The sequence below is a fragment of the Chrysemys picta genome, chromosome 14 (assembly GCF_011386835.1).
Source record: "Chrysemys picta bellii isolate R12L10 chromosome 14, ASM1138683v2, whole genome shotgun sequence".
NCBI lineage: Eukaryota > Metazoa > Chordata > Testudines > Emydidae > Chrysemys > Chrysemys picta.
Genome location: NC_088804.1, coordinates 17,209,964 through 17,232,330, shown reverse-complemented (window position 1 = coordinate 17,232,330; position 22,367 = coordinate 17,209,964). Strand labels below are relative to the sequence as shown.

The 22,367-nt window shown below is 42.0% G+C and overlaps 1 long non-coding RNA gene across 1 annotated transcript in view; it reads right to left on the bottom strand.

The window, feature by feature from the left end:
- LOC122173919 (uncharacterized) overlaps positions 1 to 22,367 on the bottom strand; it is a 304,056-nt gene that overhangs the window by 154,128 nt on the left and 127,561 nt on the right. The window lies entirely within an intron of this gene.

Here is a 22,367-nt window from a genome sequence, read left to right as displayed (position 1 = left end):
CAGACAGATAGCCATTGTTAGATTTACAGAGCTAGCACACACCAAAAGATAAATGCCACAACTATTTAAATTTTTCCCCATATGATCTACATAAAAATATGAACAAGGTCACACTCACAACGGCTTGCTTCAGGGCCATGTAACACCACATGCACACCATGAGGAGTATATGGAGGTTTTTTTCAAACTCTCTTGCCACGATGGGCCAGGTGTGTAGGTCCTGGGTTACTGTAGGAATAGTGTAGTAAACACTGCTATACTTATTACAGACAGTGCTGATCCTGGTGGATATAGGGTCCCAAAGGTCCAGAGAAGGCAACTGCTTGAGATGGTTTGCAGTTGCCAGGCCTATATGCTGTCAGTCTCTTCACAGCAATGGTAACAGATCATTGAAGCGTGTCATGGGAAAACGCCATACCATAAGTGGGAAAAACAAGGCTGTTCTTGCTAAAAATGCGCAGGCAAAGATCAAACAATACTTCCTTGGATTTTCAATCTGGAAAACCAAAATATTGTATTTTGGGTTAGAAAACCCGCACAGAATAAATTTACAATACTATTTCTGTAAAATCATATCGTCTGAATCCCAGTTACTGTCTTGCTTGTAAGATTTCCTTTGTATTTCCAATGTAGATAATTTGAATGCTCAGGTACCAGTTTGTGTATATTTCATTTTCTGAATTGAATGTATAGAATTGTTTTCGTCCTGCAAATTTTTTTAAAAAATTTGAATGCTTCAAAGGCTTGTGCTAAAGCATGTATTTGGGAGTGGTTTTTGATTGCTTACAGTTTTCTGTCATTTTTGGCCCAGTTCTGCCAATGCATACTCTTAAAATAAACAATTTGACAAAAGAATTCCTTTGTTCCCTACCTGCATATGGTTGGCCACCATTGTGGAAGAAGCACAGAGAAGAGGTAAAATTTCAGGGGCAGGGGGCAAAGTGCAATAAAAAAATGTGCATTAATGGTGGCAGTAGATAATGCCTACCTGAGTCTCCTTCTCCTTGCTCAGTGGTTTCCCTCTCTGCTGTCGGCTGGGTCGCAAAGAGCACTAACTATCCATGGGCCTGTATCCTCCTCAGCAAGTTCTCTCTGTTTGGATGCAATTTTGGAGTGCCTTCCTCTGGATGTCCCTGTCATTTGTGGGCCCTCCCCCCACCACAACCACTCAGTATCTAGCTCTACACAGTAGCTATGGATTGGGTAGCACATGCTATTTTGTTGCTCTCCTTCACTTTTGGTAAGACTGACACAGTTCCTTCCCCTTTGCCCAGTATTGGAACTTGTCCGTATTTTGTACCCCAGCTTCGGCATTCCTTTGAAGTATGTGTATAACCATCTTTATTCTGTGAGAAACTGGCACAGAAACAAAGCACTAACTGTCACAGAAGCATGTCTAATATTTTGTACTGATAGGCAGTGGGCGATCAAACTTAAGGGACAAGTACTGCCTGCAATTCTAACATCAAATCGACCAATTGAAGTAGCACATTATTAAGGAAGGGAAAGGCGGATAAATTATGGCCTGATCTCAATGGAGCCAAATTGATATCCACCACCTAAGAATCTGGCTCTGAGAGTCAGAACAACAAATGCAGCTTGTTTGTTTGCCAAGAAAGTTCTCTTCTGTACAGATTTCATTTAAAAAAAAAACAACGCTAGATTTCAAGGTGCTGGACTGATGGCAACCACTGTAAGATCATACCCTATCACGTCTGAGAGAGAGCATCTCCTGGTGACAGTACTTCTGTTCTCATTATATGAATCAGGCTCTACATTTTGCAGTTCTAGCTCATCTTGAATCATAATAGCCCCTTATATTCATGAAGTTCTCAAAGCACTTTGCAAATGTTTTCGGGCTCACCATTGAAAAAGCTGCCACTTCTTTGGTGGAGAAAAGCCTTCATTCTGTACCAGAAACACTGCACCATGGGTAGTTAGTTTTTTTAGGGGGAGAAGTTACTATCCAACTGTATACACAATGGCAATTTTAAGTAAGCATAATAATATCATGCTTATTTGGAATTTGGTCAGGCCACTATTTTAACAATGGCAACAAAGAGTCCTGTGGCACCTTATAGACTAACAGACATATAGGAGCATGAGCTTTCGTGGGTGAATACCCACTTCTTCGGATGCATGGTATTCACCCACGAAAGCTCATGCTCCTATACATCTGTTAGTCTATAAGGTGCTACAGGACTCTTTGCTGTTTTACAGATCCAGACTAACATGGCTACCCCTTTGATATTTTAACAATATCTCCAGTCCTATGAAAAGTGCCAAGGGAATTAATTGACTGCAAGTATTCGGGGCCTCAATTTAACCTGCCATCTGAAAGATGGATTTAATTACCACATAACTTGCATTCTGGTTTATAGGACAGAGTAATCTTGTTTTACATTAGCGTTATTGAGCCTAGTTCTAATCAGTTGTGCCACTGTAAATTTGAAGTAACTCCATTAAAGTCAATAGATCTGTAAAACTAATGAGAGATTAGACTCAGGCCCACCATGCAATTTAATAATTACTGGTGTTAGAAATGGCCCAGTACCTATCTGTACTGTTATCAGCTGGTTGTGAACGGACCCAATCACTGTTTCCAAGACACCTGGATGCGGACGGAGTCTAGTCACTGTTTTTAGTTCTAGAACACTAGGGCACTTCTTGTCTGACACCCTTCCCTGGGATATGGGTTGCTGCCGCCTACCCAACTTAGACCCAAAACAAGTGTTGGAGACCTGCCAAAGCCACTCCACTTAGCTGGAGCTCTAAGGGAGTAGCTGGCACTTTGGCCTTCTAGTTTAACCCATTTGGGGACAACATGGCCAGACAGTTAGGAACACACGATTAGCAAAGGAATTGTTTTTACCGCTGTCACTTAATTCTTCAGAGTAGCAGCCGTGTTAGTCTGTATCCGCAAAAAGAAGAACAGGAGGACTTGTGGCACCTTAGAGACTAACAAATTTATTAGAGCATAAGCTTTCGTGGACTACAGCCCACTTCTTCGGATGCATATAGAATGGAACATATATTGAGGAGATATATATACACACATACAGAGAGCATAAACAGGTGGGAGTTGTCTTATCACCTCTGAGAGGCCAATTAATTAAGAGAAAAAAAACTTTTGAAGTGATAATCAAGCTAGCCCAGTACAGACAGACAGTTAGATAACAAGTGTGAGAATACTTACAAGGGGAGATAGATTCAATGTTTGTAATGGCTCAACCATTCCCAGTCCTTATTCAAACCGGAGTTGATTGTGTCTAGTTTGCATATCAATTCTAGCTCAGCAGTTTCTCGTTGGAGTCTGTTAATTCTTCAAGCACTCAAAAGTTACCAATTTCTGAAAGTAACAAAAGTCCTGAAATGCACCCTGACCCTTCCACTGTCTGAGGTTTAGCAGTGCAGGCAGAGTTTCTCCTGCAAGTCCTGCAACCGGCTATGGTTGGCCTCTTGCACAGAGCAGAATCCCATTCTTAAAAAGAGCCCCCTCTCTGTGCTCAAATGGAGAAGCCCCAGACCGATGCTTAGCCCATTCTTGTGGGCCACCATGTAGAGAAGCCATTGTTCCATGGGGAGCCCGGTAGTTGAGAGACAATCAGAATTGATGGTCCTGGATTGCACAATTGATAGCTTCTCAGTAAATCCTTCAACAAGGTGTCAGACACCTTCCCTGGGTAGGGTAGCTGGCTGGAATGCAGCGTAATAGGCTTGCCGTGGGCAAGCCCAGACTTGTGCTCAACACATAGTACAAAATAGATTTTATAATTTGATGCAGCTATACCCACTCTGGCGCTATCTGTACGTCCTGTTCTCTAATGCCACGCGCAATTTAAAACAGATAAACAAATGGTATTGTATTATTCAAAAGCAAAATAGGATTAATGAAGTCAACAACACAGTTCATTTTACAGTGAAATGCAGCCTACAAAATGTTCTAGCTAAACAAAAGTAAATTTTCCTTTTGTTTTCATTTCCTAAAATAAGAATTACTGTAGCACTTCTGATAACGGCATTCCTTGAAAGATGCATACTCTCAGCTATCACAAGCATTACAGTTTTAATACAACTTTGTTCATAGTAGTTGTAAATAAAGAATATTCATTAGTCAAGTGCCCAATTTGACAGCAGCTTTGTTTTTACACAGATTGTTAAATTATGTATTCTGCTGATTTATTCATAGCCTTTGAGTCAGAAGCTTAAATACGGTATATGAAAGAGCTGCAAAAAATACTGGCCAAAAAAAAAAAAAAAAAAGTCCAGGGATTCTGAGTTTGGGGAAAGAGGGCAAGGAGGACATGAATTAGCAGTTTTCTTCCACAGTTTTTCTTTTACAGGAGGATTCGAAGGGAGAATTTACACTGATCTGTAAACTAGAGAAGCTGTGCTGCTGGTGATATTCCATAAGGAGCTTCATGCTGAGCAGTCAAACTAAGCCAAGTATGTTTCCGTTTATGTCTACACTACGGAGACTATGCTGCATAGCCTTGGGATGTAGACGCAGCCTATGCTGACAGAAGGGTTGTTTTTTCTATTGGTGTAGGAATACCACCTCCCCAAGTGCAGTTAGCTATGTCGATGGATGCCATCTCCCATCTGCATAACTGTCAACACTGGGGATTATGTCCATATTGCTATGTCAGTCACAGGTGTGTTTTTTCCACATTTGTGACCAATGTAGCTATACGGATATGACTTTCAGTGTAGACCAAACCTCGGTTTCACATAGGCAATGTTGGGGGGAAATGATTGTAATGATGTACACAGGGACTTGTTCTCCTGCCTCAGGATACAAGCAACTCCCATTTATCTTTATGGGAGTATTGCCTTTCTTTTTTGTGGCTGATATTTACTTCTCCTTGATATGTTTTTGGATGTAAAATGAGTAATAGAATACTCTTCCAGAGACACATACAGATAAACAGTGTTTTGGTTATTAATCCTCCCACAGACAACTGGCTGATTTGAAAAAAAAAATACTCTAATATCTATTATTGCATACCTTCAAATTGATGGCTTTCAAGTGACACCAATCATATTATAGTGAAGCAATGCTCTATGATTTCATTGGAGACAATGTATATTTACATATTACCCTTTGATTTCAATATCTTTCTAACTCTGATTTGTACCATCTAACCACTAAAAGTTATCTGAATAATTCTTGTATATTATACACATTAAATTAAATATGATCTGTGTTTATAAAACAGGATTGCTTCATTAATAAAATGCATTGAAAAGATATAGCTGTCTCAACAGCAATTTTGTCAGTTAAAATACAGTGATATAACTAGTTTCTACACTTCAGTGCTTCTCATGAGGGAGTGAAATGCTTATTAAGTAGTGTTGTACATTATTCTCCAAATCTTCTTTTTATGTCTATTTTAAGCATTTGATTATTGCCTGGCTAATAATAGGTGTTTCTTTAGTCAAAGAACAGACTAGAGGAGATAGTATAAATTGTAGCATATAATTGTTCACTGACTGCCATTGATAATTCCTAGCTACTACTGTATGAAAATCTTCCTCTTATGTTAGTAGCTAATTTATCATGTAATAGTAATTAAAGCTGTGGGAATCATGAAAAACCCCAGAAACCAACCTTATTCTATTCTATTTATTTATTTATAAAATATACAACGTTTGCTATACTCATGAATCTAGGCAAACCCAGGTAAAGTCAATGACAAGAAATTACACACAAAAATGTATTTCATAGGTTTGAATTCCACTGAGGAGGGGCCCAATAGGCCTAGTGCCAATAATTATTTTTGAGACAGATGGGAATATGTCAAGGAGGAAGACCTTGAAGGGATTAAGCAACATGAAGTGGCAGGAGACTATCTACCCATCCATCCAAGGATTGGTGTATTTGTATTCCAAGCAAGACTAGACTTTCCAGAAAAATACTAGTGCATGTGGAAAAACTGGAACATACAGTTACTCTTTGAGTCTGATGGTATGAATTCAGAGTGCATTCACAGATAATTTTCAAAGGAAAGAAAAATAGGAAGAACCAATCTCCAGTCCTTTGAAAAGTGTGTGGCTCATCCCCCAACACCCAAATATTTCAACTGAGTTATTATGGATTCACAACAATGTAATTGGAGACACAATCTGACTCAAGTACCATAAGGAGGAAATTTTTCAGCCACTCCTGTTTTCCTCTTCTAAAGAAAATAACTAATTCAGGAAATGATAAGGAAATAAGTAATTCATCAAACACCAGGGCCATATCAGCTGAAGCAGGCTTGACATTGTAATCTTTTATACAAGGTTTCTCAGAATGTCTTGGTGAGGAATATTGAGCAAGGCAGTTTTGGATAGAAGCAGATATAGACCTTTCCTTTTACGAGCACCAAGGAATCATAGATTTGCTATGCAAATTCTTTATGTTTACTCTCTGCACAGCCACAGGTACTCAAACTATCCTCCCTCTCTACTTCTCATCCCAACCAACTACCCATAAAGTACTTATACACTGCATTTTCCAATTCTGTACCAATGTAACAGGCAGAACAGGCAACAGAGCCAAATGGACTCCAGAACCAGTAAATCATTCTAGCCTTCTAAGCCCTTTTCTTCCACATTAACATTAAGATTAATGTGTCTCAACAGTGAACTGGCAACAGGAACTTTAGTAAAAACAAGAACAACTAGTGGCCTGGTTTCCTTTTTACTCAGGGCAAGGGCATCATAAAAACAGTAGTCTGAAAAAGGACTCTCTCTTTACGTTATTAAAGTAATTTCATTTAATTTGAAAATCAAAACAGATTGCATGTCCAAATGCATATCACCATCTTAAAACATCCATGGAATTGCAAGATCTTTGGGTAACTATTCTAGATGGCACATGTGCATTTTTTTTCTTCTGTAAGTATATAATATTTGTGAAAGGTGTCAGATTCTGTCATGAGACTGAAATCCTTCTTTCATGCCACCAAACAAATACTGCTTGGGTACCAACTTCCTGTACGGCACCACTCCTAACCTGTGGGGATTCTGCTAAAGGTGAGAGAGCAGATCAGTCTAAGAATCTATTCAATCCTTGGCCTCCTCCAAGTCAGTTAATCAAGGTGTTAATTATTATATTGATGTCATTTTCAATATGGCCACTTGTCCTGAGACTACAAACTCACTTCAGACTGGACATTAGTAGGATTGCCAACCCTCCTGGATTGGCTAGGAGTCTCCCGGAATTGGCCTCGATCTTCCAGTGGCTACTGAAACCAATCTGGGAGATTTTAATAGGCTGCTAAAAGTCCAGTTGGTGATGCAGTGGGCCTAAAAAGGAGGCTACCTACCTACCCTGGCTCCGCATGGCTCCCGGAAGTGACCGGCATGTCCCCCTGGCTCCTAGGTGCAGGAGTGGCCAGGGGGTCTCTGCATGCTGCCCCGCCCAAAGCGCCGACTCCGCAGCTCCCATTGGCTGGGAACCACGGCCAATGGGAGCTGCGGGGGTGGTGTCTGCAGACAGGGGCAGCATGCGGAGCCGTCTGGCTGCCTTTGAGCCTAGGAGCCGGACATGCTGGTCGCTTCCAGGAGCTGCTTGAGGCAAACACCGTTCGGAACCCACATCCCTCACCCCTTCCTGCATCTCAACCTCCCTCCCAGAGCCTGCACCGCAACCCCTGCCCCAGGCTCATCCCAGAGCCCCCTAGTACACTTTGAACCCTCGGCCCTACCCCCCATCCCAGAACCCGCACCCCAACCTCCAAACCCCCTCCTGCACCCAAAAACTCCCTCCCAGAGCCTGCACCTCACACCCCTTTCCTGCATCCCAACCACCTGGCTCCAGCCCAGTGAAAGTGAGTGAGCGATGGAGGTAGGGCGAATGGCGTGAGTGTGTGTGTGGGGGAGAGACCTCAGAGAAGGGGCAGGGCAGGGGCATGGCCTCAGGGCAGGGAAAGGGTGTTTGGGTTTGTGCAATTAGATAGTTGGCAACCCTAGCCATTAAATAGCCTTCACATGCTAATGCCCCTGCACTACTACCGGGCTGAATTTTAGCCAGTGACCTGGTGCTGAAGTTCCTGTATCCCACTGCCAGTCCAACTCCTAAATCCTAGAATGTCTGTCCCCATTTTCAAATATCCAAATCTGTGTATTGCCAAGTCCAGAAAAGCTTAAAGAACTGATCTGAGTAATGTTGTTATTTAAAACATAAGGTAAACTATAAATGTAATGAGCTTTATAAGGGATTAGACATTTTGAGTCCTAGAACTAGATTAGAGATTTTCTGAGAGTTTATTAAAATTATTTATTCTAAAATATTCTTCCTCTTGAGAAGAGCGTAACATGACAAAAATCATACATATGGACTCCCACTAAATGCACAGACTGATATGTGCAGTCCACGTTGTAAATATGGATGCCTAAAGTATAGCCAATGTAGGCACTTACCTGCTAATTTACACACCTACAGAAGTGTAAATCCAGCCAAGTTTAGGAATCCAGGCTTGAAAATTGGGCCCAGGGATTCCCTACACATCACATGGTTGGCCCTGAAAATGCACCTCTTTTCACATGTGAGATGCAAGCTGTTGGAGCTGTTTCCCTTACAGCCACCAGAGTCTTCCTTTGTTTCTGAGGGTTTTGTTTGTTTGTTTGTTTGGTCAGTCACTTTGCCAACTGTTCCCCTTACATCAAGCATAGAAATTGAAGAATTGCTGGGTGGTGGTGATGGGTGAATGGAGCAGAAACTTCCCTTAAAGGAAGGGGTTGCTAAATTGGAAGATCAGAAAAGCCTTTTATTCTAAGGAGGCGGGGGGGGGACGGGGGACGGGACACTCTTCCCAGTGGAGATGAAAAATATTGTATTTCAGTTCTGGAAAGATCCTGTTCTTTCTACAGTGGAGATTTTTTTTCCCACAGCACAATCTGCATAGCCCCTAGCCTTTCAAAGATCTACGAAGTGGAAAGAAATAGATTCAAAACTATTTACATATATTTTTATTTTTAGAAATTATTTTATGATTGCAATAAATGTGTCAGACAAAGACATTCTATGGCATGATATTCAAATGAGGCAGTTAAGGTTTCATGCTAAGTACCTCAAGCATTTACATCTTTTATTTGGCTGTTATTGGGATAGTAATATATACTGGGCTTTGACTTGTTGACTGCTATTTTTATTTATTACTTGTGTAGTGCTGCAAATGTACACAGCACTCTACAACTCGTTAGAACAAAACAATCGCCTGAAGAAGCTCACAACCTAAAGGAATGAATATGTACCATTGACAAATAAATTTGGGTGAATAATTCTTAACTAAATGTTTTCAATTAATTTCATCTTCTTTTGCTAATTGTCTGCAATTAGTGGCAAAATTCTCAAATGTATTCATTTTAAAAATCATTTGTGAAATGTCTCCAATGACTAATCCTTGTACTGCAGATCATTTGCAAATTTTGAATCGCTAAGTCTTGCAAATTGAAATCCAAAATCCATGCTGTGTTGGCTATTTTTGTAAACTACATAGTATGTTTCTGATCCTTTCTTGGACGGCTTATGTAAGTAGCTAAAAAAGCACAAACTGTAAAATGTGAATTTGCCAATTAAAACAAATTTCAATTTTGGGATAATTACATAAGCCAATCAATCAGAGAACAGAGGCAATACCACATTACATCCTAACAACAGAACTGGTGTTTTGGAATATTTGCATTTAAAATTTGGATTTTTAAGTTCAACCAATGTTAATTATTAGGGCTTTCGATTAATCGCAGTTAACTCACGTGATTAACTCAAAAAATTAATTGCTATTAAAACAATTTATCATGATTAATCACAGTTTTAATCACACTGTTAAACAATAGAATACCAATTGAAATTAAATATTTTTGGATGTTTTCTACATTTTCAAATATATTGATTTCAATTACAACACACTGCTCACTTTATATTATTTTTATTACAAATATTTGCACTGAAAAATGATAAACAAAAGAAATAGTATTTTTCAGTTCACCTCATACCATACTGTAATGCAATCTCTTTATTGAGAAAGTGTAACTTAAAAATGTAGATTTGTTTGTTATGTAATTGCACTCAAAAACGCATGTCCTCTAGAATGCTGGTTGACGCATGAAGGGACATATGAATCTTCAACGCATCTGGCATGTAAATATCTTGCAATGTCAGCTACAACAGTGCCATGTGAACACCTGTTCTCACTTTCAGATGACATTGTAAACAAGAAGCAGGCAGCATTATCTCCTGCAAATGTAAACAAACTTGTTCGTCTGAGGCTAGGTCTACACTACCCGCCTGAATCGGCGGGTAGAAATCGACCTCTCGGGGATCGATTTATCACATCCCGTTGGGACGCGACAATCGATCCCCGAATCGACGCTCTTACTCCACCAACGGAGGTGGGAGTAAGCGCTGTCGACGGGAAGCCGCAGAGGTCGATTTTGCCGCCGTCCCTACAGCAGGGTAAGTCGGCTGCGATACGTCGAATTCAGCTACGCTATTCGCGTAGCTGAATTTGCATATCTTAAATCGACCCCCTCCATAGTGAAGACCTGCCCTGAGTGACTGCCTGAACAAGAAAGAGAACTGGGTGGACTCGTAGGCACTAAAGTTTTACGTTGTTTTTTTTTATGCAGTTATTTTTTTGTACCTAATTCTACATTTGTAAGTTAAACTTTATCATGATAAAGTGATTGCATTACAGTACTTGTATGAGGTGAATTGAAAAATATTATTTCTTTTGTTTTTTTATAGCACAAATATTTGTAATCAACAATAAATATAAAGTGAGCACTGTATACTTGGTGTTCTGTGCTGTAATTGAAATCAATATATCTGAAAATGTAGAAGACATCCACAATATGTAAATAAATCATATTTTATTATTAACAGTGCAATTAATGGCGATTAATTTTTTTAATTGCTTGACAGCTCTATTAATTATATAACCAACAAAGGGCCAATTCAGAATTTTATAATCAAAAATACAATTCAAAATTCAATTTGGACAATCCCGTCAATCTTAAATTTCACTTTTCTCCAGTATTCATGCTATTAAACTTTTCAACCAACCATATTAACCAGGAGTGGAAGACATTATTGTTGGTGGACTTGGCATTAGAGTTGTGAATTTCCAGAAGAAATTTAAAGGAGTGTGATGTTGTCTAATATAAACAAGTTAGGAGTACAGGTAAAACCAAAATTAGAATAATTTGTCTCTTGTCTCTTCACTATGAACTTTGAGGCTAAATCAGATAAATGGCATCAGGATCCAAAATTACTTCGTTTGGATTTTACAAGCTGAAAATGTTATCAATGACTTCTTGAGAAACCTGAACTATTCTAACATTTAGCTCCACCTCTGTCTGAAATAAAGACAGGCCCAAACCAAAGCCTGGTCACGTCCATTGTCAGGCTCTCTCTGGACTCCAACAATTCATCCAATAGCTCTCTATCTTTAGAGCTCCTTGGGTTCTGATTAACCATTTTGGGAGAAAATATATTATCCACCCTGTCTCCCTTTATCTTTCCACGTTTCCAGCTCCTTTGCTTGCTTACTCTTCTTTTTCTTGCCTGTACCTCCTGTCTCACACTGGCTGTGAACAGAAATGAGCCTGAAACAAGTCCCCAGAACTAACCACTCAAATTTGGAGGAAGTTTGAATCTGATCCCAATTTTTGGGCTGACCCTCCCCCATCTTCAGATCCAAAACTACAGATATGAACACCCACAAAGCTTTGTGGAAGTTTCAACCTAGATGCCTTATGGCCTGAAACTGAGAGCTGGGGGTAAAATGAGGCTGGCAAAAAGGGGGTTATTTAATTTCTGGACAGTAGATCATGTAGGTACCTTACCCATGGTAAGGGGGAGCCTAACACAATTTTTTTTTCTGAACAGGTTGAACCATCTAATTAACTATAATGGCTTGAGTCAAAACTTTCCAAAGGAGGAGTTCAAGCTGGGAATCAGCATAAAACAACCAAGGAAACTGATGTTACTTAAATACTCTGGTGTATTCCAAATTTTAACTTTGATTCATTAAAGTAGCCAAAAATGTACAGCACATGTTATTTCAATCCGGGAGGTTTTTAAAACTCCCATTTCTTTGATTGTGCTGCTACTTTAGCAGAATAAAAATTCCTTTTTTCCCCCTTCACTTTTACAAAGTTCCCCTTCTAGTTGTGTCTTAAAACTGTCAAACATGCTTTACTGCTTCCAAATAAACACATCATTTTTGGCAGAATTAGTAGATGGGAAAGGTAGGAACATTGTTTGTTTAGGAGTTCATATAAAAAGCAAATTTTAATGTTTCAAAATTTAAGGCTTTCCTAAAGTTTTAAAATATATCCTCCCCGACTCCATATGTGATGTTGTCGAAAGCATTATGAAGTGTCCCTTTGGAAAAGTAAAGCTGATTAATTAGAGTAAGTCTCCATTGTAGGATTCAGCAGCTATATAAACATTCATGGACTTTTCTTAACAAGTATTTAATTATTGCTTTTAAATGTTTTGAAAAGTTGAAATGATTTAATGGTGAGCCATTTTGCTGAGCACATTCACTAGAAGGTTTGCCAGTTAGAAAGCAGTACTCTCAGTATATGCATTGGGGATTGTATTAGAGCAGAATTGCTTTAACTGGAGGATATTTTGCTGGGAAGATTCTTCTGACATGGGCATTCTGCCTAAAGGAGAAAAAGTAAGGGAATTGAGAAGACATCTAAAGAACAAAGTTTCAACTTCAGTCTCCTACCCAAAGCTTTCAAATTGGAAAATTGTGTCATTTGTGGGAAAGTGACTTCTCATTCTGCTTTCATATTAATCTAGCAGAGACAGCATGACTCTCATGACTCTCAGTATGTGCACCCTTTCACATCCACCAGGATGAATCCAGCACAGGGTAATATCTTTCAGTTACTATTGGCATTTAATGGCATATTGGCATCTGCTTAGCCACTTGGAGGCCAGTTATCAATGGACCAGTCTACACATCACCGAAACTACCACTGGCACTACTAACTGGTATTCTTGTTGATAATCTTAGCTGAAAAAGCTACTGGCTGAAAGGCTATATAGAAAGAATTACCCTATCACCCCCAGCGGTGGCCTTTTCTGGTGAGGAATGAGGCATTTTGCCAGGGGAGGGTGGGGTAGCTGGCACTGCTCATGCAAGTTTTGAGACAGGATTTACCAAACAGATAAACAGAGAGCTTCAGTTTTCAGGGCTATCGACCTAACATCTTTTTTGAACATTCATGTTATCAAACAATTTAACATTTTAATCAAATAAAGTGTTCCTCTAACCCCCAAATAATCCTCCAAAAAATCCCAATAGCACACAATGCTCTTGGGAATCAAGAAATAGAGAGGAAAAATATTAGGTATAAATGTGCACTTCCACACTCAAACCTGAAAAATTGGCATGCTGTAAATGGTAAACATTAATCTAAACCAGAAAAAAATCCCCAAACCTCACAATGTATGTTTATCTATAATCTGGGAAGCAATATTTCAGTATTCTCCAGTGTAACCATAAATGACTCTAATTTGGTGTCCAATATCTGACCAATCCTTAGTTCATCCACAGACAAAAACTGGCATCTCTAATTTTCTAACCACTCACTGCAATTCTTTACTTACCAACCAATAATTCTGCCATCTCTAATTTACCAATAAATAATTCTGCACTCTCAAATTTACTAACCGATAATGTGACCAATTTGCTGACCAGTGATTGTGTCAACTGGTAGTGCCCCTAGTGAACAGTAATTTGCTAAGCAATATTTGGAGCTTTTCCTCTTTAGCAATAAAGAACTTTAGTGATCTTAGATTCAGTACTCATTACACTGTCCTGAAACTCTTTCATGCCGATACTAAGTCTTTTACAAAGTAAGTATTTGCTTTCTGTGTGAATATGCTGTTTATCCACATTGACTGTTTAGAAACTGCACAGATCTCTTTGGAATTTCTGCGAGTTGGAATATTGTTGTCATTATTAGGAAATTAGCATCTGAGAGGAACCTTCTCCCCTTTCCCTCATCCCCAGCAGTTGTTCTCAGCACACTGCAAATTTCTCCAACAGTGTTATTGCCATCATGCAGGGGGATTTGGCTAAGATCCCACAACACTTGAACAGAGTGTGTTGGTGAAGGAGTTACACAGTTAGCCAACTGTGTGACCCCAGCGACCTTGCCACCCAGGTGGATCCTGCCTAGGCAAAGAGTGGAGCAAAAAGAGTTCACGTGTAAAGCAGAAGTGATTAATTTGGCTTGTCTAACTTCACCAGCCCTTGGCATGAGTGAAAAAACAGATCTTGAAACATTTTTAATGAAACAATAATGGCACTTATCTGGTAATTTCATCTGTAAGCCACTTTACCTACGATACTTATTCATCTTTACTAACGCCCTGATGGAGTGAGCAAGCACTGTAATCTCCATTTTACAGAGGGAAAATCTAAACAGAGTTAAGGGCACAGATGGAGTTACTGTCAGTGATGAGATTATACTAAGAGTTCCTGGCTCCCCGTTCTGTGCTCAGACAACTACACTTGACTTCAGAAAAATGCAAAATACGACTAATAGTGATTTCCCTGAGAATCCCTCATTTTTTCAAAATTATGAGAGCACATTTCTGAAGGGCTAAATGATGACTTTTGGCACAGCTCCAGAGTAAGGGTGGGACATAAACTGCACTACCACAGAAGTTAGCCCCGAGAGGCAATGAGGCGAGGGGAGCCCGGAACTGAATTGATTCTGTGGAGATGGGCAGAGATCTGATTAACTGGGGGAGTGGCTTCTCATCCAGGGAAGGGCCATCACCCATTTCTGTGTGGCTCATCTCCCCTCCGTCATCCTCTCTCTCTGTCTCCCCCCACTTCGGACCTCCTGCCTCTCTCCATTGCTCTCTAGTCCCCCATGTCGCAGTATTTCACGCTGTGCCTCCCCTCCCTTTAGGGAAGCACCCTGCTCTTCTCCGCATTTGCAGGCTGGGGGTGGAGGGCAGCTACAAGTGGGGGCCTCTTGACACCCCCTTCCCTGGGCAGGGAAGAGAGCTAGCAGGCTGACCTGACTCACTCTTCCACAGGAGGGAAGGGGAAAGAGGAGCCGCAGACAAAGCATGATAGGTAAGAGTGGCCTCTGGTCGATCCTCACCCCTCCACTCCTGTGAATAAGGTGCTGGTTGGGAGAGGAGTTGGTTGAGCTGCTGGCCTCCATTTGCTCCCTCCTTGCCTCTCCCTCCCCTTGGAAATGGTATGGGTCAAGCAGTACCTTCCTCTTCACTTTTCCCCTACCTGAAACATCCTGTGGATTCCAAGGGGCAGGAGGCAAACTGACTCTCTGATTGGCTGTCCTTGCCCAGGAGGCAGGGGATAGGGAAGGGCAACCAATCAGGCCAAGATTCTCTATAGGTCAGAGGCTTGGTGTTGGCAGCTCTGCAGTGCAGAGATTGAACTGGTGACCGTAACAGGTCTGATTCACAGGAGACTCAAGTTTATTTCCTAGCCCCTCTCACAAGCCCCGAGTCAGAGTCAAAATTTGCATTTACCAAAATCCCCATTTTGGGGTAAACAAAAAATGCCAGCAACAATTTCACTGATGTTACTGATCAAGATTTCAATTCAAAATGTAATGAAACATGCAAAAACTCCCCTTGCCCAAGACATTTTTTCACAAAAGAAAATAGCCATTTTTCAACATGAAAAGTTTTGTTCAAAAAATGTCCATCAGCTTTATCAGGGAGCAAGTGGTGGGATGGCTGTCTGGTGTGCATGAGAAACCGGGGTGGTAAGACAGAGGTGGAGAGAGAGGAAATGTTTGAATGTGTTTGCCAGTGCTGACAGCAAGTGTTTCTAAGGCTATGTCTACACTACAGGTTATGTACTCAGCAGTGGCGTAGCCAGGGTCTAAGTGTAGGGGGAGCAAACAGAAAAAAGGCGCTCCCCCTTGGCTCCTCCTCTGGCTACGCCCCCTTTGGCTCCTCCCATTTCCCCCCCAAGATTAACCCCGGGGACCGGCTCAGGACTCCTGCGGGCTTCCCGGGGGTGCAGATACCCCCGTCCCACCGCGGTCCCGGGAGAGTCTCTCCTGTCCAGCCCGCTCTGCAGGTGTCCCCCGTCAGGCTGCGCTGCCCAGCCCCACCCACGGGGTCCCGTCCCCCCTGCCCAGGGCTCCAGGCTCCTGCGCCGTGCCAGGGCCCCCCATCCAGACAGCGCAGCCTGCACCCTTACCCTGCGGGCCCGGCCCCAGGAAGCCCCTCGCCCGGAGGGGACCCCCCAGGGCAAGGCACCGGACCCCCGCTGCTCACGTTCTATCCTGGGCTGCCGCCTGTCCCAGGCCGATCCCGGCCCCACGCTGCGGGCGGATCCCGGTTCCAGCTCCGGCTCCAGGCAGGGAGCGCTTGGCCGCCGATCCCTGAGCCAGGGAGGTGGCTGCGCCTGCGGCGATGTTGGGGCCACGTGGGGTGCGATGGCCGAGGAACCGGCCCCCTTTCTCCTCCAGCCACGCCTGCCGTCCCCCCCCCCATGGCTCCTCCAGCAGTGCTGCCCCCGGCGCCAGCCTGGCAGGCGCTGCTTTTGGGAAAAGGGGTGAGGAGAAGTGGCTGCTTCCCCTGCACCCCGCTAGCTACGCTACTGGTACTCAGACATGTGAATAAGCCACCCCCCTCAGTGACATAGTTACACTGACCTAAGTGCCGGTATGGGCGGCACTTTGTCAGCAGGAGAGCATCTCTCATCGACATAGCTACCGCTGCTCATTGCAGGTGGATTAACTAAATTGATGGGAGAGCTCTCCCGCATCGGCTTGGAGCGGCTACACTAGAGAGCTTATAGCAGGCCAGCTGCACCCATGCAGCTGCGCCACAGTAAGCTCTCTGGTATAGCCATAGCCTACGTATAGGGCAGGGGTCGGCAACCTTTCAGAAGTGACCTAGTGACCGAGGATGTGGAAAAGCTAATGTACTCAATGATTTTTTTGCCTCTGTCTTCACGCACAAGGTCAGCTCCCAGATTGCTGCACTGGGCAGTACAGCATGGGGAGAAGGTGACCAACCCTCTGTGGAGAAAGAAGTGGTTCGGGACTATTTAGAAAAACTGGACGTGCACAAGTCCATGGGGCCGGATGCGCTGCATCCGAGGGTGCTAAAGGAGTTGGCGGGTGAGATTGCAGAGCCATTAGCCATTATTTTTGAAAACTCATGGCGATCAGGGGAGGTCCCAGATGACTGGAAAAAGGCTAATGTAGTGCCCATCTTTAAAAAAGGGAAGAAGGAGGATCCGGGGAACTACAGGCCAGTCAGCCTCACCTCAGTCCCTGGAAAAATCATGGAGCAGGTCCTCAAGGAATCAATTATGAAACATTTAGAGGAGAGGAAAGTGATCAGGAACAGTCAGCATGGATTCACGAAGGGGAAGTCGTGCCTGACTAACCTAATTGCCTTCTATGATGAGATAACTGGCTCTGTGGATGAGGGGAAAGCAGTGGATGTGTTATTCCTTGACTTTAGCAAAGCTTTTGATACGGTCTCCCACAGTATTGTTGCCGCCAAGTTAAAGAAGTATGGGCTGGATGAATGGACTGTAAGGTGGATAGAAAGCTGGCTAGATCGTCGGGCTCAACGGGTAGTGATCAATGGCTCCATGTCTAGTTGGCAGCCGGTTTCAAGCGGAGTGCCCCAAGGGTCGGTCCTGGGGCCGGTTTTGTTTAATATCTTTATTAATGATCTGGAGGATGGTGTGGACTGCACTCTCAGCAAGTTTGCAGATGACACTAAACTAGGAGGCGTGGTAGATACACTAGAGGGTAGGGATCGGATACAGAGGGACCTAGACAAATTAGAGGATTGGGCCGAAAAAAACCTGATGAGGTTCAACAAGGACAAGTGCAGAGTCCTGCACTTAGGACCGAAGAATCCCATGCACTGCTACAGACTAGGGACCGAATGGCTAGGTAGCAGTTCTGCAGAAAAGGACCTAGGGGTCACAGTGGACGAGAAGCTGGATATGAGTCAACAGTGTGCTCTTGTTGCCAAGAAGGCTAACGGCATTTTGGGCTGTATAAGTAGGGGCATTGCCAGCAGATCGAGGAACGTGATCGTTCCCCTTTATTTGACATTGGTGAGGCCTCATCTGGAATACTGTGTCCAGTTCTGGGCCCCACACTACAAGAAGGATGTGGAAAAATTGGAAAGAGTCCAGCGGAGGGCAACAAAAATGATTAGGGGTCTGGAGCACATGATTTATGAGGAGAGGCTGAGGGAACTGGGATTGTTTAGTCTCCAGAAGAGAAGAATGAGGGGGGATTTGATAGCAGCCTTCAACTACCTGAAGGGGGGTTCCAAAGAGGATGGAGCTTGGCTGTTCTCAGTGTTTGCAGATGACAGAACAAGGAGCAATGGTCTCAAGTTGCAGTGGGGGAGGTCCAGGTTGGATATCAGGAAAAACTATTTCACTAGGAGGGTGGTGAAACACTGGAATGCGTTACCTAGGGAGGTGGTGGAGTCTCCTTCCTTGGAGATTTTTAAGGCCCGGCTTGACAAAGCCCTGGCTGGGATGATTTAGCTGGGAATTGGTCCTGCTTTGAGCAGGGGGTTGGACTAGATGACCTCTTGAGGTCCCTTCCAACTCTGATATTCTATGATTCTATGATTCTAAGTGGTGTGCTGAGTCTTCAGTTATTCACTCTGATTTAGGGTTTCGCGTGCCAATAATACATTTTAACGTTTTTAGAAGGTCTCTTTCTATAAGTCTATAATATATAACTAAACTATTGTTGTATGTAAAGTAAATAAGGTTTTTTAAATGTTTAAAATTTAATTTAAAATTAAATGAAAATGCAGAGCCCCCCGGACTGGTGGCCAGGACCCGGGCAGTGTGAGTGCCACTGAACATCAGCTTGCGTGCCACCTTTGGCACACGTGCCATAGGTTGCCTACCCCTGGTATAGGTGAACAGGCACCTCTCTCTCCAGAGGTGTGGATGGGAGAAAAACAGTGTCTGTATGGGGTGAGTATGCAAGTTCAGAGGTATGCATATGAGAGTATGTCTAGGGTTATACATGCGTCTGGTGGTGGGTGGGTGTTCATGTGAGAAAAAATGGTATGAGAATATGCGAGTGTGTATATAAAGCATCTGGTTAGCTGTAAAGATTCAGGGGGGCATGAACACTTATGCATGTGGGCTAGTAGATTTTTGCCTGGGCTGGTAAGTTTTCTGCATTACAGGTTTATTGGCTTTCCTCAATATATATGATACTACATATAGCCCACTGTGCTACCCTTACACAGGTTAATTCTTTTATCCATTTCAAACACAGTCAATCAATACCAGTGATCAGGTAGCTTGTGAAATTGCCTGGAAAACACATCCACAAAGTAAACCCAATACAATGGGCTGTCTATGTGACTTAAAGCTTAGCATACCATTGAAAATCACTAATGGAACACTGTGCAGTTTGTTCATGCTATGAGCAGTCAAGAATCATGCATAATGTAATAGTGCATCTGGTAACAGCAGTGCACACAAGCTAATTTAATCTTGTTTTAAACTAGACATAAGGAATTAATCTTTGAAGTGGTCCCTGATGCGATTCTCCTTGGTTCTTAATATGCCCAGAATCCTTCCATTCCCCATTTACAGGACTGTACAGGGGCTTATTTAAATAATATATTTATGCTTGAAGTATATTAGCTGAAAAATGCCTGTGACCACATGATGATATGTCAGATCAATGTTGAAATGCCCTAATGGCTGACCCAGTCTAGAAGCTGTGCTTTGTGCTCTGATGTGTAAGAACTAAGCTCAGTGTTCAGTGTCTGCCTCTACTGTGGGAGTAACAGTGGTGCCCAAAGATCAAACTTTTCTAAAAGAACAGTGTGTATACTCTCTCTCTCTCTCTCTCTCTCTCTGTGTATGTATATATATATATATAATATATGCATGCTTACATTAATCAGATGTGAGCAGTGTGGAAGTTAAACTTGACAATCAAGAGACTATTTTAAAGAAAGTGCAATAAAAACATTTGTTCTTTTTATTAGCTTATTATGGCTAATATCGTGAGACACTGCCATGCCTACCTCTGATGATGGTGTAGTTCAATGAACAAAGTGCCCATTGAGTCTGCATTTAGAAGTAGATGAGACAGAAACAAGCATATACCCTAATTATTTTCTGTGTGTTAAGGTTAGGTATTGATTTGTGTATAAACACTGTAGCAAGTGATGAACATTGTTTTGCATATGATTACAATAAACTGTCTGGTGCATTGAAGCCACTGTGAGATCAGGTCCAAAGCTGTGCAAAAAAAACAACAACGTATGTTTTCCCTGCCCAAGAGGCTTGTTGAATATTGAAGTCATGTGGATTTCCCCTGCACCCAAATTTCAAACAAATCCCCTAAGCTCCACCAGAACCACCGAGTTTGACGCTGACATAATAAGAAACCAGAAATATTGCATGGTCCTTATGGGAAACCATAAATCAACCCAGATACCTTTGAAAGTAGGCCCAGGATCACTTGAAAGGGTATGAAGTTATGACTGGACTGTCTGCACTATTCACGGTCATACAATCCTTAGCTCTGCTAGGGCTTTAAAAAGAAATCACAAGTACCTCCCCCTGATTTACTGCAACCCCATAAGTAGTACGTAGGGAAATATTGGCTCTCATGCTCCCTCATCTGTGTCCGTATACCAACTAGTAACCAGAGAAGGTCATTTCTAAACCATCCAGCCCATTTCTAGTTTAACATGCATTAATATTATTTATTTATGCAGTTTCCAAACACTCAGGGATGGCTCTTGCTTCAAGGAACTCACAATTGCAGTCAAGGTGGTGGAAAGGGAACAGGAACAACAATAGTCAAGTTGTATACAAGTTGACTTGATTCACTGTGGGCAGCAGCAGATCTTTAAGAGGGACTGAAATGTGGACAGAGTGTTAGCATAAAATGACTAGATAAACATCCACTGTGTTGCAGCATATGTGAAAAACTTCATGAGCAGTAGAAATCAGGTTTGATTTAAACTTATTAATCCATAAATTTGTCTTTTCCAGTCTCTTTTATAATTAAACTGTTTTATTGCTTGTTTTAAATGCATCTTAATAAATAATGTGAGTAATAAAACCTCTCTCTCTGTATATGTTCTCTCTCTCACACACACATATGTACACATGTATACATATATACTAATCAATGTGGCTTTCACTCCACTCTACACCAGAGATTTAATGTAATTTTCTTTTCCACATAATGGTTCATGTTAAAGTTTGAAAATACATTAAAAAGAATGATCTTGAAAATTAGGTGTTGAAACAGTGTGCTAGGCCTGAGCTGAAAAGCTTCACAATGGCCATAAAAGGAAGAGTTTAAGTAAACAATATGCTGGTTTAAAAAAAAGAAAACAAAAAGAAAAATCATTCCACGCCAAGCCCAGTCAAAATGCATTATTAGGGTGTCCAGGAAATTATAGCTTGTGTCCATTAGTCCTTTCAGGGTTAATATTGATGCAGATATTATTTCTATCCACGGTACCATTTATTTGAAATATTATGACTGGGCGTAGCTGCAGCAGTGAATCAAATCAATTGATAGAGCAGTTAGCCCTGCAGTCAAGGCTGCCTTTATACCGTGCAGCAAGCATGAAATATTATGGAGATTGTTCTTTAAAGTGATCACTTTATCATCATTTGTCTGCAGCCCAGGCTATTCCTTCCTGCCTCACTTCCCTGTTGGGTTAGAGCTGTCATAACTCAATCAGCCGTATAATGCTGTTCATAGCACCTCCGTACCAGGTACTGAACCTGTCAAGGGCCACTGAGGGAATTATACTTATCCATTTTGACAGCTAGCAACACCACTCTGATATTTATGTCAGTTTATATATGTATGATATGTATTTCTTAAATGTAATTAGAAGCCTGTTTGTCTGTGATATATCTGAATTGCCCAGAGCTGCCCATGATTAAGACATTGATTTCTAACCTTGTGCATTACTGGAGAAGAGAATATGACAAGCTTCATCACTCAAGGGTTGCAGCTAACCTCCTCTGTCCATATACATCATATGAAATTGTCACTATTGTTTATCTGTCCAGCAAAGCTGACTGCAAAGCAACTGTTACCGTAGTTTGCTAAATAAACTAAAAGACTGTAAAACAAACAAACAGCCCTGTCCCTCCAGAGCCCTGGTACTTCACAAATGGGTTACTAGGACCAAAGCACTGCAAGCAGACTTCAGACAGAGAACATCGGAGGGAGGGTTGTTGTACTGCATGTGTTCATTGTGAAATACTGTGAAATCTTATGTTTACTGGTAACATATTGGAGAAAGCAGGTCATAGATTCCAATGAGACAGAAGCATTTCCACAGATTTACGACATGCCAA